General features: G+C 46.6%; 1 protein-coding gene across 1 annotated transcript in view; it reads right to left on the bottom strand.

Moving 5' to 3' along the window:
- Mapre3 (microtubule associated protein RP/EB family member 3) overlaps nucleotides 1-9,114 on the bottom strand; it is a 42,185-nt gene extending 33,071 nt beyond the window's left edge. Inside the window, exon 1 of the mRNA XM_005073520.4 lies at nucleotides 8,942-9,114. The gene's annotated coding sequence lies outside the window, so the exon portion shown is untranslated. The remainder of the gene's footprint in view (nucleotides 1-8,941) is intronic.
- Nucleotides 9,115-14,545: the final 5,431 nt, after the last annotated feature.

Below are 14,545 nucleotides of genomic sequence, written 5' to 3'. Positions count from 1 at the left end.
AACTCTAACTAAAAGCCAGCTGGGTCACCATCAATACATAGCAATCACGTATACAAGACAGAGAAGACTCTGGGCAAGTACTTTCTGACTCTGCTGACAACAAGGCCTCATGAAGACAACATGCACATTGGTGAGAATAACCTATAAACCTGGAAACTCTACTTCCTGGGGAATACAAGTCTTATCGAGCTGTCTCAGAACACAGAAGCTTGCTATTTTGGGGCCGGTACATTGCCTCCCTGCACTTAGCAGTGGTCCTGTCACTTACGGGTGTTAATATGATGCCCAAAGTGGGAGCTTTCAGCTGTGAACTCCACCTATCTAAAATCAGAACAAATCAGAGACAAAAATCTGAGTCCTTGACAAATGGCAATAATCCGCAAGGAAGGGGACAAGGTGTGGCCAAGAGCCTAGTGCTGCAGGGAGTCTGTTACAAGCTACATTTACACCCCTGGAGAGAAGCCCTCAGCGTAACCCTGCTCATACAGGAAGGAATTGAATTTCATCTAGGGGTCTGAGACCTGCCGCTTCCACACAGCAACACACACACATCAACCCCAACTATGATCTTGCTGACTCAAAAGCAGCTAAGATGTCACTTCTTACCAGCCAAGAAACACTGCTACAAAGGTCACCAGGATATTATATAATAATTATATCATGTTACAAGGTGACCAGGACAACAATGCTCTCAAGATAAGGTGACTGCTTGCCCAACAATCACTTGGTAGTAGAGCCTTTTCAGCCAGACATAACCAAAGACTTGCTCACTCTGCCCCATAAGGGATGAGTGTCTGGGCAGTCAGAATCTGTGTGCTGTGTGCTGGGTTCTATGTCCCTCAGCTCCACCTGGGCCCTGGATCCCCAGGAGGAGGTTACAAGTGCCCCTTCCCTAACATTTCAAGTTGAACAGACACCTCTACCAGCAAAAGCCTAACCTAGACAACCACGTCCATCCCTGGAAGAAAAAGGATCTCTAGCTAGTGACCAAACAAAATGGGACCAGGGACAGAGAGAAGAAGGTATCTATGAAGGCCGGAGCATAGACTGACAGCACTTCAGTCAGGAATATGTACACCCAACATGAGGTACGGCCTACAGGAAGGCCCCAGAGCACTGGGGATCTGGCAATTCAGGTAATCTGGAAGGCCTGGGAGGAAGGCAGACCATCAAAACCAGAGTCCTGGGCTATGCCAGCTGATAAGTTTAAACAGAAAACCTTAAGAGGCAAATTAGGCTATTTTAAGACCCTCTTAAAAAGAAAGGTTTATTTTTTTATTCCTGGGCTATGCCAGCTGATAAATTTGAACAGAAAACGTTAAGAGGCAAATTAGGCTATTTTAAGACCCTCTTAAAAAGAAAGGTTTATTTTTTATTTTGTGGTGTGCCTTGTCTGCATGATGCATGTGTATGTTCCACATATATGCAGTGCCCAAGGAGACCAGAAGAGGGCGTGCTGGAACTGGAGTTCCAGACGGTGAGCTGTCATGTGGGTGCTGAGAGGCCTGGGTCTTCTGCAAGAGCAGCTGGTGCTCTTAACCAATGAGCCATTTTCCCAGCCAACTCTCACCTTCTCGTCACAATTATTCTACATCTTATTTCATCAAGAGCAATCGTTTCAATTTGTGGATAGACTCACGATGTTTGTCTGTTTTTAAGACACATTCATCCAACATGCTGTGTTCTCTCAAAGGATAAGTGAAGAGGCTACCTAAAGAAACTTTCTGAGAAGTGTATAGTAACCATGGTGACAATGAAACCGAATAGACATTAAAGCACTAAACACCAGACCAGGGATGTAGCTCAACAGACAGAGTGCTTGCCGAGCATGTATGAACCCCAGCAACTCATAAATGTGGGCACAGCAGCACATTACCATGATCATATTACCATAGGGGCATAAGGATAAGAAACGTAAGGTTATCCCCCAAGAGGTAGCAAGTTCAAAGTCAGCCTGGGACACAGAAGACCCTGCCTCAAAATATACACAACCTAAATACCCTGACTGGGGGTGGGAGTTGGGGTGTGACAGCTCAGAGAGTAACAGAACTTTTCTGCTGAGTCTGCGGATCTGAGCTTAGTCTCCAAGGACTAAGGAAAGAACAGAGGAGCCTCTTGTATGAACCGTCCTCACAGTATGTGCACACCCTGCGATAAACAAATGTCAAACATTTTACAAACCAAACACACTGTGATCTTTTTATGGATTTCTCTATTACTTGGAAACTGTATGTCACAGCTTTAAAATGTAAAAAGTTGCTAATGTGTAATGCAGAAAAGCTTGAAAAAACATTAAGGAAAAACAGCAATGCAGCTGGGTACTGGTGGCACACGCCTTTAATCCCAGCACTTGGGAGTCAGAGGCAGGCGGATCTCTGTGAGTTCCAGGCCAGCCAGTCTAGTGTACAAAGCTACACAGAGAAATCCTGTCTCTGAAAATCAAACAAACAAAAAGCAGCAATACATAATGATAAGTATTTACAATTGGTAGATATTTTTCTAGAATCTTTTCATATTTCATATGTTAATAAAATGACATCTTTGACATATTATTTAATAGCTTTTTGCCCCACTGACCATATAAGAAGTTCTGATGTCAATGAGAGGTGTGTGTGTGTGTGTGTGTGTGTGTGTGTGTGTGTGTGTGACAGGGACTTGATGTACAGCTCAGGCTGGTCTTGTACTTGGCTCTTCCTGCCTGAGGCTCTTGAGTGCTAGGGTTATAGATGTGTGCCATTGTTGCTGGCTTCACTAATACTATTAGGCAAGGGTTTTTTAATGCCTATGCAGTATTTTATTTCTGTGAACCTCACCAGTCCTCAGTGTCTAACACTTCCTGTTGTTTTATTTAAATTTGGGGGTGGGAGATATTGAGGCAAGGTCTCACATTGCACTCCTGGCTAGCCTGGAACTATGTATAGACCAATACATAGACCAAGCAGGCCTTGAACTCACAGAGATCTGCCTGACTCTGTTTCCCAAATGTTGGGATTAAAGGTGTGAGCCACCATGCCCAGAGCTTCTGGCCCAACAAATACTGGCTATTTTAAATATTTTACATTACTAATAGCGCATTAATAAAAATCTATGTATTTTAAATTACACTTTTAACCTAAGTAGTCTGAAAATGGCAATTTATGGTCTAAAGATGTGTGTCCTTTTAAGGCTATATGTACACTCACACACACAGTCTGAACTACTAGGCAGATTTGGAGTTGTGCTTCTTGCTCAGCTATTTTAATCATGTCATATAAGTGGTAAGGATTTCCTATATATAGGAAATAGTTACATGGAAAACATCACTTTGGGTGGAGTCAAAACATTTCACATGGGCTAAGTCCTTATTTACTTGAGGGAGGTGAGGCGCGTCCAGCGCTTAGGACATCGATGCTATGATAAGGAGTTGGGAAACAACATCTAGTCAGCTCAGCAAAGTTGGCAGGGCATGGCGCTAGTGAAAACACGATCTAGTGTGTGCCAAGCACTGGCCAGCCAACTCCACACTGGGGAAAAGCCACCCTTGGCTGTAGGTGTCTCACCAACCCTGGCCAGCTACCGTGCAGATTTGTACTCTTAGCCAAATGAAAGACTGGGTGATGGATTGTAAATTATCTAGCATGACCCATGTTACTTCTGGGTAAGTACCCAAAGCTCAGCTGGTAAGTGTGCCACCTTTCTGTAATCAACAGGGCACCTGGCTAAAAGAGGCCACTGGCCAACTGATGACAGAATTAAAAATTCAACGCCGCTTAGTGACTTCTTACCACACTCACTGCTCATTCCTTCTTTCTTTTAGATGCACTTCTTTTTTGTGCTTGAGTGCTTTGCCTGCATGTATGTGCGCCCCATGAGTGCCCACAGAAGACTGTGAGCCAACACGTGGGTGCCAGGAACTGAACCCGGGTCCTGTACAGGAACAGCAAGTGCTCTTAAGTACTGAGCCATCTTCCCAGCCCCTTATTAGTCATTTCTCACAGAATCTGTTAATATGGTGTAGAAGAACCAGCCAGGCCTGGCTTAGACTGCAGCTACCATCACAGAGTGTACCCATACTTCAGGTCGGTCCCTTAAGCTTCCAGCTCCTTTGATGTAAGAAGCACAGGATTTACTATGCTGTCATTATCTGAGACTCAGATTCACCATGTAGCCCAGGTTATCCCAAATGCTGGGATTCCATGTGTGGCACTATGTGCCCCTCACAGACTTGTTGTACAGGTCACATGGGCAGATGCCACCTTTGTCAATAGCTGAAATTAAATTTAGCTTATTAGGAAGTAATGGTTGCTTCGATGGTCAAGAAGAGGAGACCGTGCTCAAAAGGGGGCATGAAGGGACAAGGAGCGGATGAGGTGAGTGCTTCATTAAGTATTCTGGGCTGCCAGGGAAGCAGTCACTTCAGAGGGCCCTGCCTCAAGAGCCTGGTTTGGACACTGGCTTGGACTATGGAAGGAAGCAATTTAGTGTTATCTGCTCCATCACTGAACGCTCCAACTGGGGTTTTATATTAAAATGTGTTCACTGAGCTACGTGCACTATCAATCCTATTTGATCTTCTTTAAGTTACACAACAGTGTGTCTTCTAACAGGTCAAATACTGAGCAGAGGAAGCAAAAGATCCCCCTTAAGTGTCCTTCCTGCACCCAAATCGTGCTTCCTACAGGTAGGTATTTCCCAAGTTTCTTTGCAATGCTGGGGATGACACCCGAGACTTCACATGCTAGGGAACCACTCTACCCACCATGGAGCTGGTCTTCAGAGCCTGTAGGTGGACATGAACTTCATCTAGGGATTTAGATCTGTCTGTGCTTGGCCACATGACTGACTTTCCCTGGTAAAGGCCTTGAGCCTTTCTGTAACTGCTCCTTCCAGAATGACCTCCCCTTTCCTCTTGTCACTCAGGAAGGAGGTTCCCCTCCTGAGCAGAGTCACGGCTCAAGGGGCACCTCTAAGGGTAGGGTAAGTGAATGAGGGCCATGTGAGGGTTTCTAGTAAGCCAGCACTCCACAGCTTTCCATTTCAAATTAACAGCATTCTTCAGACTGGCCCCCCAGGACAAGGGCTGAGCAAGTCCACAGCACACCAAGCCTGTGCTCTGCTCCAGCCAACTGCTCATGCCTGGCTATTTTGTCAGACAACCAAGTCAGCTGAATGCATGGGACAAAGGACCATTTCACATACACACTCTCTCATTTGACAGTTGCAATAACACTGCAAGTCTCACTCAGATTTTAATGGGACAAGACTTTGCTTCCATTGAACACATCAGGAAGGCTCCCGAGGGACGGGGGCTTTAGCATTAGTTCAGGATGGACTTGTCATGACAGACTTGGAGGCATTATTTTTAAACTTAAGGCACCAGTAAATGTAAATAATGATTGCTACTTGCTACCAAGGAGCTACTCTACAAGCTTTGATTACTAGCATCCTCTAACAGTTCCCTGGGACAGCCGTCACCCAGGCTTACAGATGAGGACTGTGGAACAACCATCACCCAGGTTTACAGGCGAGAAAACTAACACCCAGCAGTTATATAATGCCCAATGTCACACAGTCAGGAAGTAGAAGGACTAGGATTTGTGCCCAGATATGTCTGTTTTGAGAGGCCAGATTAACTCAGTTTCCAAAGGAAGGGGATGAGAAACCACATGACTCCCAGCACCTATGGAATGTCACATTTGAGAGCTGGAAGGAAGCCCTGGAGCTATCCCTCACGATCGCTCCCACTCTCAGCACCGTTTCTGCTCACTCTTCCTTCTTTTCCAGACTGCAGCAGCCTCACAGATGAGCTGAGAAGACTTCAACACCAAACTTCACATTTGCTTTCTGTTAAGTGATGCATATTTTAAAAAAGAAGACCTCTCAAAGTAGGAACGTGTGGGGAAAAATTACTTTTAAGGTGGCAAGAATAAATATTTAATTAGACACTTGGACATTTTGCCTGGCCTTGCAACATCATCTCAGACAATAAAAGAAGTCTTTGTCTACAGGGCTAATTAGAGACTACTAAATTATTTTTATTAAGCCCTTTGTACGATTAAGTGTGACACATGCACCAGTAAGGTGGTATAGAATAGCATGTCTGGAAATGTGAGTTCTAATCCTGACTCAGACACTAATAGTCATTTGCACATTGTACACAGTTGAGTGTCTTCACATACTTTCTACATTAGTTGAGTCACCGTGGGGCAAATCACTTAACTCTTGGTGTCTCACGTCAAAACCTGGAAATAAGAACATTATGACATCTTATGTCCTGTCCAGTTATAATGCACTACAGGGAGAGGAACATGTGTCTGGGACCCTCACAAACATGTCTATAAATGAACTGGAGCACATGCAGTTTGGTCTGAACTTTCATATTTTCTACTCAGCTTCTGAAAAGCACTACTTGCCTATATGCAGGGCTGTTTGATAAATTTCTGGAGAGTAGCATATTATGACCCTGAGTTGGACTCCCACATGGGAACTTTGTTTTGTTCAGTAGTTACTAGCATGCCTAAGTCTGGTTAATCGTCTAAACCCACCTTGACAATGAATGGGCTCTTAGGTGGGGCAGTCCTGGCATCCTTAAAGAAATGAAGCATCATTCTCACTCTAAGATGCACAAATATCTCCTTCGAGGCTTGCTAATTCCTGCTTTTGAAACACACACACACACACTAACTTTACCTAAAAGATGTCGGTAAATTACAGGTTTGTCTCAAGATCAAGGAAATACATTCCTATAAAACCATATAACATCTGTCACACAGCTTTAGGTCTGACTTGGCCCAAATCATGCCCCCCTCCCTGATCTTAACAATTACCTTCAATGGCAGCTGGATAGGCGTATGAGAGAGGGCTCAGTCATGTTTCTTAAGAGGGTCAGTTTATAAGGCTTTCAATCATTATCTCATAAAACACTGCTCTGGATTTCAAAGGCAAATTAGCCCATATGAAAGCCACTCTGATGTTCTGAAGAGGTTCTGTCCCATAGCAGACTGCAAAGGGAACACTCCCCTGATCTCTCTAGTCTTGACACATTTTCTTGCTTAATTCATCCCCATCTACCCCAGTAATAACACTGATTCCCAAAATACACTCAGTCCAGGAAGAGCTGCTCTCCAGCACAGCTGTCCCCTCCTGCCCTCCTCGGGTATTTGGGCAAGCTATGCGACACAGAGAGGGACCAGAAGAAGGAATGTAGCTCTCGGGCCCCAGAGTTCCCGCTGCACCACAGGCAGGTGCATCCCGCCAAACCCCAGACTGGCATCCGAAACAGAACAAACTCCACGGTTGAATGGGGGCTGTCATTTTCTTGAACTCCATCTCTATGTTTAAAACTAGGGCGACAGCCGCGTTTGCTGCTGTAAACGAATCTGATGGCCATGGGGGCAGGGAGTGGCCCCGAGGAGGCTGCCAATAGGCCATGAGTGAGCAAAGCCTAGCAGCAAAATCGATGTTTGCAACCCCAGAAGATCCTGACAAGCGGGGTCTTTCACCATGAGTTTTAGGAGTGGACCATGCCCTTGGTAGTCTGTAGCTAAAAAAAGAAAGGAAGTCCAGAGCCTTTCATTCATTAGGGCTGTCTTATATTTACACATATTTTCAAACGCCACATTGAAATCTGGGAGGAAAAAAAACTAATCAAAGGAAGCCGGCAATGAGGTACACACAGTAGTTAGGAGCCCTCGAGTTGAGGCATGTCTATGAAGAACTTTCTGGCTACCAGCAAAAACTAACTTCAGCTGAGTTTCTTGCTGGGAAAAAAAAAAGAGAGAGAGAGAGAATAGCTTGGGACACTGTTTCAACACTAGGCATGGCAAGATGGTTAAGCGACTGCCTAGAAAAGGTAATCCTGGGAATCCTACCAGGAAACGGCTCGCACTAGGCAACGGCCCCCCGCCAAGACTCAGAGCCGCAGGAGGCAGGGATACAGGTCTCCAAGCTACTCCATGAGGACTCTCAGCCGCCCCTCCTCCTCCACTTTGCTCATGCCGTCAAAACCCACTATTGCCTGGTTGGTTACTTCAATTTACGGGTATCGGCGATCAAATCCTGCCAAAGCCCCTTATAGAAACAGTAAGCAGTTGCTATAGACATTACAGGTCGGTCTTCAAACTTCGCATATGCCAAGGACGTAATGTGCCTCTTTAAAGACATTTAAAGAGTCCTGCAGGTTGCTTAGTCACAAAAACGAACCGGAAGCACATGAACTTAAGCTCCCAAACCAACCACGTCCCCCCTCCCTCCACCCCCTACGCTTCCCTGTGGCCAGGGCAGTAGCTCGGCACACTAGTAGGCCACCATGCACGAGCCCTGTACACCCAACAGTAGCTGATCACAACGTAGCTTGACCCCTCTCAGCAAAAACCTACTCGGAAAGCCGCGCCGGCTCTCCGCAGCTACTTAGAACTATCCAGGCCTGCTTTCCTAAATCAATCCCGGAGGAGAGGGTCAGTAGTGGGTCAGGAGAGGGTGGGAGAATTGGTCCCTAGGGTCTCAAGGTTTGGACAGATACAATGTCCCCCTCCCCCAGGTCTCCACTGGCTCTCTCCCTCGTCACTCTTTTTCTGCATATCACTTGGGGAAAGGGGGCCGGGAGATGTCAGGCCCCGGAGTAAAGAGAAGGGACCAGGGACAAGGGCAGGCAGGAGGGAGTTTGGGGGGTGGGAAATACAACGCCACGGGCAGAGGTGCGACAGCGCCACATCTAGAGGGGACGAACCCCCGGTGGGTCCGGAGGGAGAGCGAGAGAGGGAGGAGGGAAGAGTAGGAGTGGCTGGGGAGGCCTGGCCCCCGAGTCCACTGGGGAGGTCACCGAGCGCCGGAGACCGGCGGAATGGGACACGAGCGGGGGTGGGGGCGGCCGAGATGGGGAGCCCGGTTCCCCTCCCCCAGCCCGGCCCGGGCCTCCCGCTGACTCAGCCCCACGGCGACCGCGGCCTCGGCCCCGACTCACAGTGCGCGAGGCGGCTCCGGCGGAGGCGACAGGGGAGGGGACGGGCGGCGGGGACGCTGCGGCAGAGGCTGCGGCTCCGGCAGGAGGCTCCGGGACGGAGGGTCCTAGCAGAGGCCGCCGCGGTCTCCGGCTTCAACGCACAGAGACTGCGGGGGGACAGGAGTACTGCGCAGGCGCGATGCGGCCGCCGCTGTCAGCCCGAGCGGGGCGGGGCCAGGGCACCCGCCGTCTCCACGGCAACCGGGCGGCGAGAGGCGCACAACCCCTACCTCTACCTCGTCCTAGCAACGGCGGCGGGAGGTGCGGGAGACGAGAACAATCACTCTAGATCGCCATAGCGACGAGGAGAAGAAACCGCCTGGTAAACGGACGGCGGTACCGAGGGAACGCTCTTACCTTGTTACCATGGCAACTGGGAACAGCCCCTTCCTTTTTCCTTAGCAACAGGGTAACAATTCCTCCACCCTGTCTAGCCAAGGAAGGAAGAAGCCTTTACTTCTGATCCTGTAGCAGCGGGATGGTGGGGGTCTTTTTTACCGCTTCAGCAAAGGCAGAAGAGACTGTTACTTCTCTTGCGCTGACATCGGAGGACTGAAGCCAGGTGTGATGACCTTCCTTGCTTTCTGGATTCCAATTGCCGTCTGTTACGCTAATCTTCAAAGGCGTGAAGTTTTTTCCCCTACCTGAGTCAGTCGTCCCTTTTAGCCTCCCACGAGGAAGCCTGCGCCTTTACTTCGAAGTGGAGTAATAGAATAGCATTTATACACATATTCGAGGAGTTTATTTGCCGTTGTAGTTTTGAGACAGGTCCTCCCAGCCTGGTAAATTACAGGCTCACACCTATAATTCTAGAACTTGGGAGGTGGAGGCAGGAGGATTGCCAAAAGTTCAAGGCCCTTCCTGGGCTACAGAGTGACATTCACTCTCAACAACAACAGGACAAAAACGAAAGGCAGGCTCTTTTCTGTGGCCTGGTGGCCGTTAACTCACCGTCTTTGATCGGGCATCCCCGGAGAGTTACCAACCATGTAGTCCCCGTGCTGACAGCTGTTGTTCCTCCCCCTGGCCCACTAGCTGGTGTAGATTCATTCTTCACAACAGGTCCTTCTTTGGCGTACCCAATCACGTTCCCAAATTCCTTGCTCCAGTCTGCTTTGGTGGATAGCCTCAGTTTTGGATCTTCTTCCTCCCGCCGCCCTTGGCCCAGGCTGTTCCCGCCTGGGCTTTGTTATGCCCAACGCCATTGAGACGTCATTGGCTTGGTTCTCTTTGTGCAGGTGGCTTCTGTCTCTCTCTCACCCAGTGTTGACTCCCATGGATGTCTTGTCGCCTCCGAAACAACTCTGTACACACCTTCTTTGTTACATACCTCTTACAGTAGCATCCTTTGTGTACACTCTGTCTCCCTAGTCAGACTATGTGTCCTGGTGGGCAGGACTACTCCTCAGCCTTCTCAGCATCTCCCATAGATGTGACACATGGAAGACTCCCACTAAATGTGTATGTAATCGACTCAAGACAAAGGTTTCATTTTTCCTCCCTTTCTCTGACCTAACTCTCTGACTCTCAGTCCACGTCTTCCTCATTGCCTATGCACATATTTTGTTAGCTACTGCTGCTACCATTTTATCTGGCCCACACCCTTACCTTTTGATCCTAGTGCCAAGGCTCTAATCATCTATTAACTAAGACTCATTTTCTATATCCTGATCCTCACTTTTTTTTTTTTTTTACAAGACAGGGCTTCTCTATAGCTTTGGAGCCTGTCCTAGAACTTGCTGTGTAGACCAGGCTGGCCTTGAACTCAAAGAGATCCACCTGTCTCTGCCTCCTGAGTGCTGGGATTAAAGGCATGCACTACCACCACCTGGCCTGAATTCTCATTTTTTTGCAATCCTCCCTTCTACAGTCACAAATATTTCCGGTGAGGTGTATGTCCATACTGGCGGAAGGAAGACACCCTCCTTCCCTTCCTTGACTTTAGTCACCCTCTGAATGAACACAAGCATGTCTGATTATACTCCTTCAGTGAGCAGCATGGATTCTTTCGGATATGCTGGCATGCCAGAGATGTTCGGTTCTCTTTAAGTCACTTAAAGTCAGTTTTCAAGGTCTAATTTTCTCCTCCAAGTCTCCCTGCCTTGCACACATGAATCCCACCTTAGGACTACCCAAGAACATGCCAAAGCACCCCCAATAGGTCCGTTTTCTTAGGGAAAAGAGGTAGTGGATTAGAAAGTAAGGAAAAACACAAACAAACAAAACAACAAAAAACCTGGCATGTAGTGAACCAATTCCCCCCTGCCCCTCCCATCTAATGCAGTTTTTCAGGAAAAAGCTCTGTTAAAAATGTAGGTACCAGGTTGCATTGCCCCCAGCCACAGAACTGGGTACTGGAAGTGGTTCCTGACTACCCCTCTGAGGTGTCTGGCTGCTACAAAAACAAGGGTGAGATTTCAGGCTCCGTTTGCTTTTCTTCCTTGTTCTAACTGTGTTTGCAGGTGTAGACCTGGGTGGTGTAGACAGCTCCTGAGTCATCCTCAGATGAAAGGTTGTACATTTTGAATCATCAGCTCTCATCACATGGGAGGCAGGAGGATCTACTTATCCCAGCTCCCAGATTCTCTCTCTGTTAACATTTGAAGGTTTGCTTGTTTACCTGTTTTTACTTAGTGAATCACCATAAGTGCTATGGTGTAAACAATCATTTTATTATCTTAATTTCTAGGAGTTTAGGACAAACTCGTTTGGATGATTCTGGAGTCAGATGGTGGCTGGAGTTGAGCATCAGGGGCTTTCTGGACAGCCTCCTGCCTTCATGGTCTCTCTTAGCTAGCTTTGGCTCTCCTACCATCTGGTAGCTTCAGGGCAACTGGACTATTCACATGGAAGTTGAAGGTTCCGGGGGTAGAGGTTCAAATGGATGGAAAAGCAAAATCCCTTTTTATAACCTAGTTTCAAAATCCTATTCTTGAGCTATGTCCGATTGGTTTAAAAACAAAAAGAAACAAATAAAAAAACCAAAAACACAGTTGCAAGGCAGGGAGCATAGATCCCATGTCTCAATGGGAGAAAGGTCAAAGTTATATAGCAAATAGAACTTTTTTATGGTATGTATTCATGTGAATTTTTGTATGTGCATATGTGTGTGTGTATGTAAACCTGAGTTGTCTTCTTTAATTCCTTCCTTCCCTCCTTCCTTACTATTTATTTGAGATGGTCTCACTATGTAGCCCTGACTAGTCTAGAATTTACTATGTAGATCAGGGTGACCTCAAATGTATAGAGATCTACTTGTCTCTGCTCCCAAGTACTGGGATTAAATAAAGGTTTGAACTACACCAGGCGATGGTGCCACACGCCTTTAATCCGAGCACTCAGGAGGCAGAGATAGGTGGAGCTTTGTGAGTTAGAGTCCAGCTTGGTCAACAGATTAAGTTTCAGGACAGACTCCAAAGCTACAGAGAAACCCTGTCTTGAAAAACAAAAGAACAAAAAAATAATTATTAAGCCATGTGGTGGTGGCGCACGCCTTTAATCCCAGCACTTGGGAGGCAGAGGCAGGCGGATCTCTGTGAGTTCGAGACCAGCCTGGACTACAAGAACTAGTTCCAGGACAGTCTCCAAAGCTACACAAAACAAAACAAAACCAAAACCAAACAAACAAACAAACAGAAAAGGTTTGAACCACCACACCCAGCCTCCACCTTTCTTCATCTCTCACTGGCCCCACTGGACCTCACTGATTGGCTAAACTAATTGTCCAATGAGCTTCAGGGATCCACGTCTCCACCACTCCCAGCACTGGAATTACAGACTCATACCATCATGCCCAGCTTTTACCTGGGTACTGGAGATCAAACCCAGATCCCCATGCTCCTGTGGCAGGCATTTATCAACTGATACTCATTCTATAGTCCTAATGTTGATGGTGTCAGAAAACCTGGAAGTGATCCCAATCCACCCCTTCTCCCCAACCTCAGGTCGATTTTCTATGATAGTTCTGCTTCTGAAATGTTGCTGACATCTGTTTCCCCCTTTATCTCCCTCACCATGACCATCTCCAACCTAGGATATTATATTATCTCATGTCTGTCTGTCCGTCAGTCTCTCTGTTTCTGATCTACCCTCAACACTATTGCTTTAGGGTTGTTTGTACAAACTAAAGCCTTTCACATAACCCTAGGTCTGAATCACCATGGCTTTCCCTCACTAACTGGCTTATGGGAAATTCATATAATTACATAGGGTGAAAGAGCTATAGAACAGATACCCATTCTCCAGGTTTTGTTTTTGTTTAGAGAGTAAGGACTACAATATATTTTTGTTTGTTTGTTTTCGAGACGGGGATTCTCGTGTATCCCTGGATGTCCTAGAAATCCATAGACGAGGTTGGCCTCGAACTCAGAGGGATCCACCTGTCTCTGTCTCCCGAGTGCTGGGTTAATGGTGTGCGCCGCTGCCTCGTAATATCTTTTACATTGAAATAACATATGAAGTATAATGCAAAAGCCTCATGGGTTTTGAAGATGAGACTTTTGAGGAAATCTGGGGCTCTGGCACACATGTTGTGCATACGATACTGCCCCTGTCTTTAGGGGTACTTTAATGAAGTTTGGGAAACACTGTCTTAAAGATAAAAGCTCAGGCTCATTCATATAGTAGACACATGATTTGGTCCCTAGCAATCATTTTTACTTACTGTCCACTCTTTCTATGTCCCTCCCATGTCAATGCTGCTGGACACGTATGAAAATTACTACTTGGAATTGCATGATCAAACAACTGTTTCATGGCAGAAACTTAAGCTATGGGGTGGCCTCTCCTCAGGTAAACATCTACCCATTGCTCAAGACTGGTTTTAATGTTTTCTCCTCCGCTCCCTGGGCACCTCCCAATAGTGGTAACACTCTCGTTTTCACATCAAAGGCCCAGAGAGGTTAGTAATTTATAACTTGCCTAAGATCACATGACTAATGAATATCAGACGTAGGTTCTCAATTTACAGCCAACACAAAATTTACACTTTCCCCTCTGTCCCATGCTTGCTTTATTTTCTGACTATAGCCATTTGTCAATACATCTTGTCCCCAACTCACTTCTAAGTGCAAAAGCTGTCCTTGGTTCACTTTTGTACTACCAAGCGAGGCCCAGGAGATGATTCATAGACACTTACTAATGGAAGGGGGAACATTCAGGAAGCCAAACATAAGTTTCTAGATGACTATATGACATCTTAATTAAATGTGAATTCCTGATTTTTTCTTTCTTATCTTTTTTCTTTTTGGTTTAGTCACAAACACTATTTGTGACATACATCTTTCTTTTTTTCTGTGTAGCTTTAGAGCCTGTCCTAGAACTCACTCTGTAGACCACACTGGCCTCAAACTCACAGAGATCTGCCTGCCTCCAAAGAGCGCAGCTATCTAGAAAACTGTCAAGAAATGGGAAAAACTGCTATGGTACCTCATTCATGTGCTGGCTGCATCTCCTTAAGCCCCTCTGGGGGTCCAGGACCAAGCAAATAATCTGGCTATTTTTCCTTGAGCCTTCTTACGGGTTCACTACCTAGTGGCCTGTTGCTGAAATAAAAGTAGTCACTGA

This window comes from Mesocricetus auratus, unplaced genomic scaffold (genome assembly GCF_017639785.1).
Source record: "Mesocricetus auratus isolate SY011 unplaced genomic scaffold, BCM_Maur_2.0 Super-Scaffold_100024, whole genome shotgun sequence".
NCBI classification, from domain to species: domain Eukaryota; kingdom Metazoa; phylum Chordata; class Mammalia; order Rodentia; family Cricetidae; genus Mesocricetus; species Mesocricetus auratus.
This window is presented reverse-complemented; position numbering and strand designations above follow the sequence as displayed.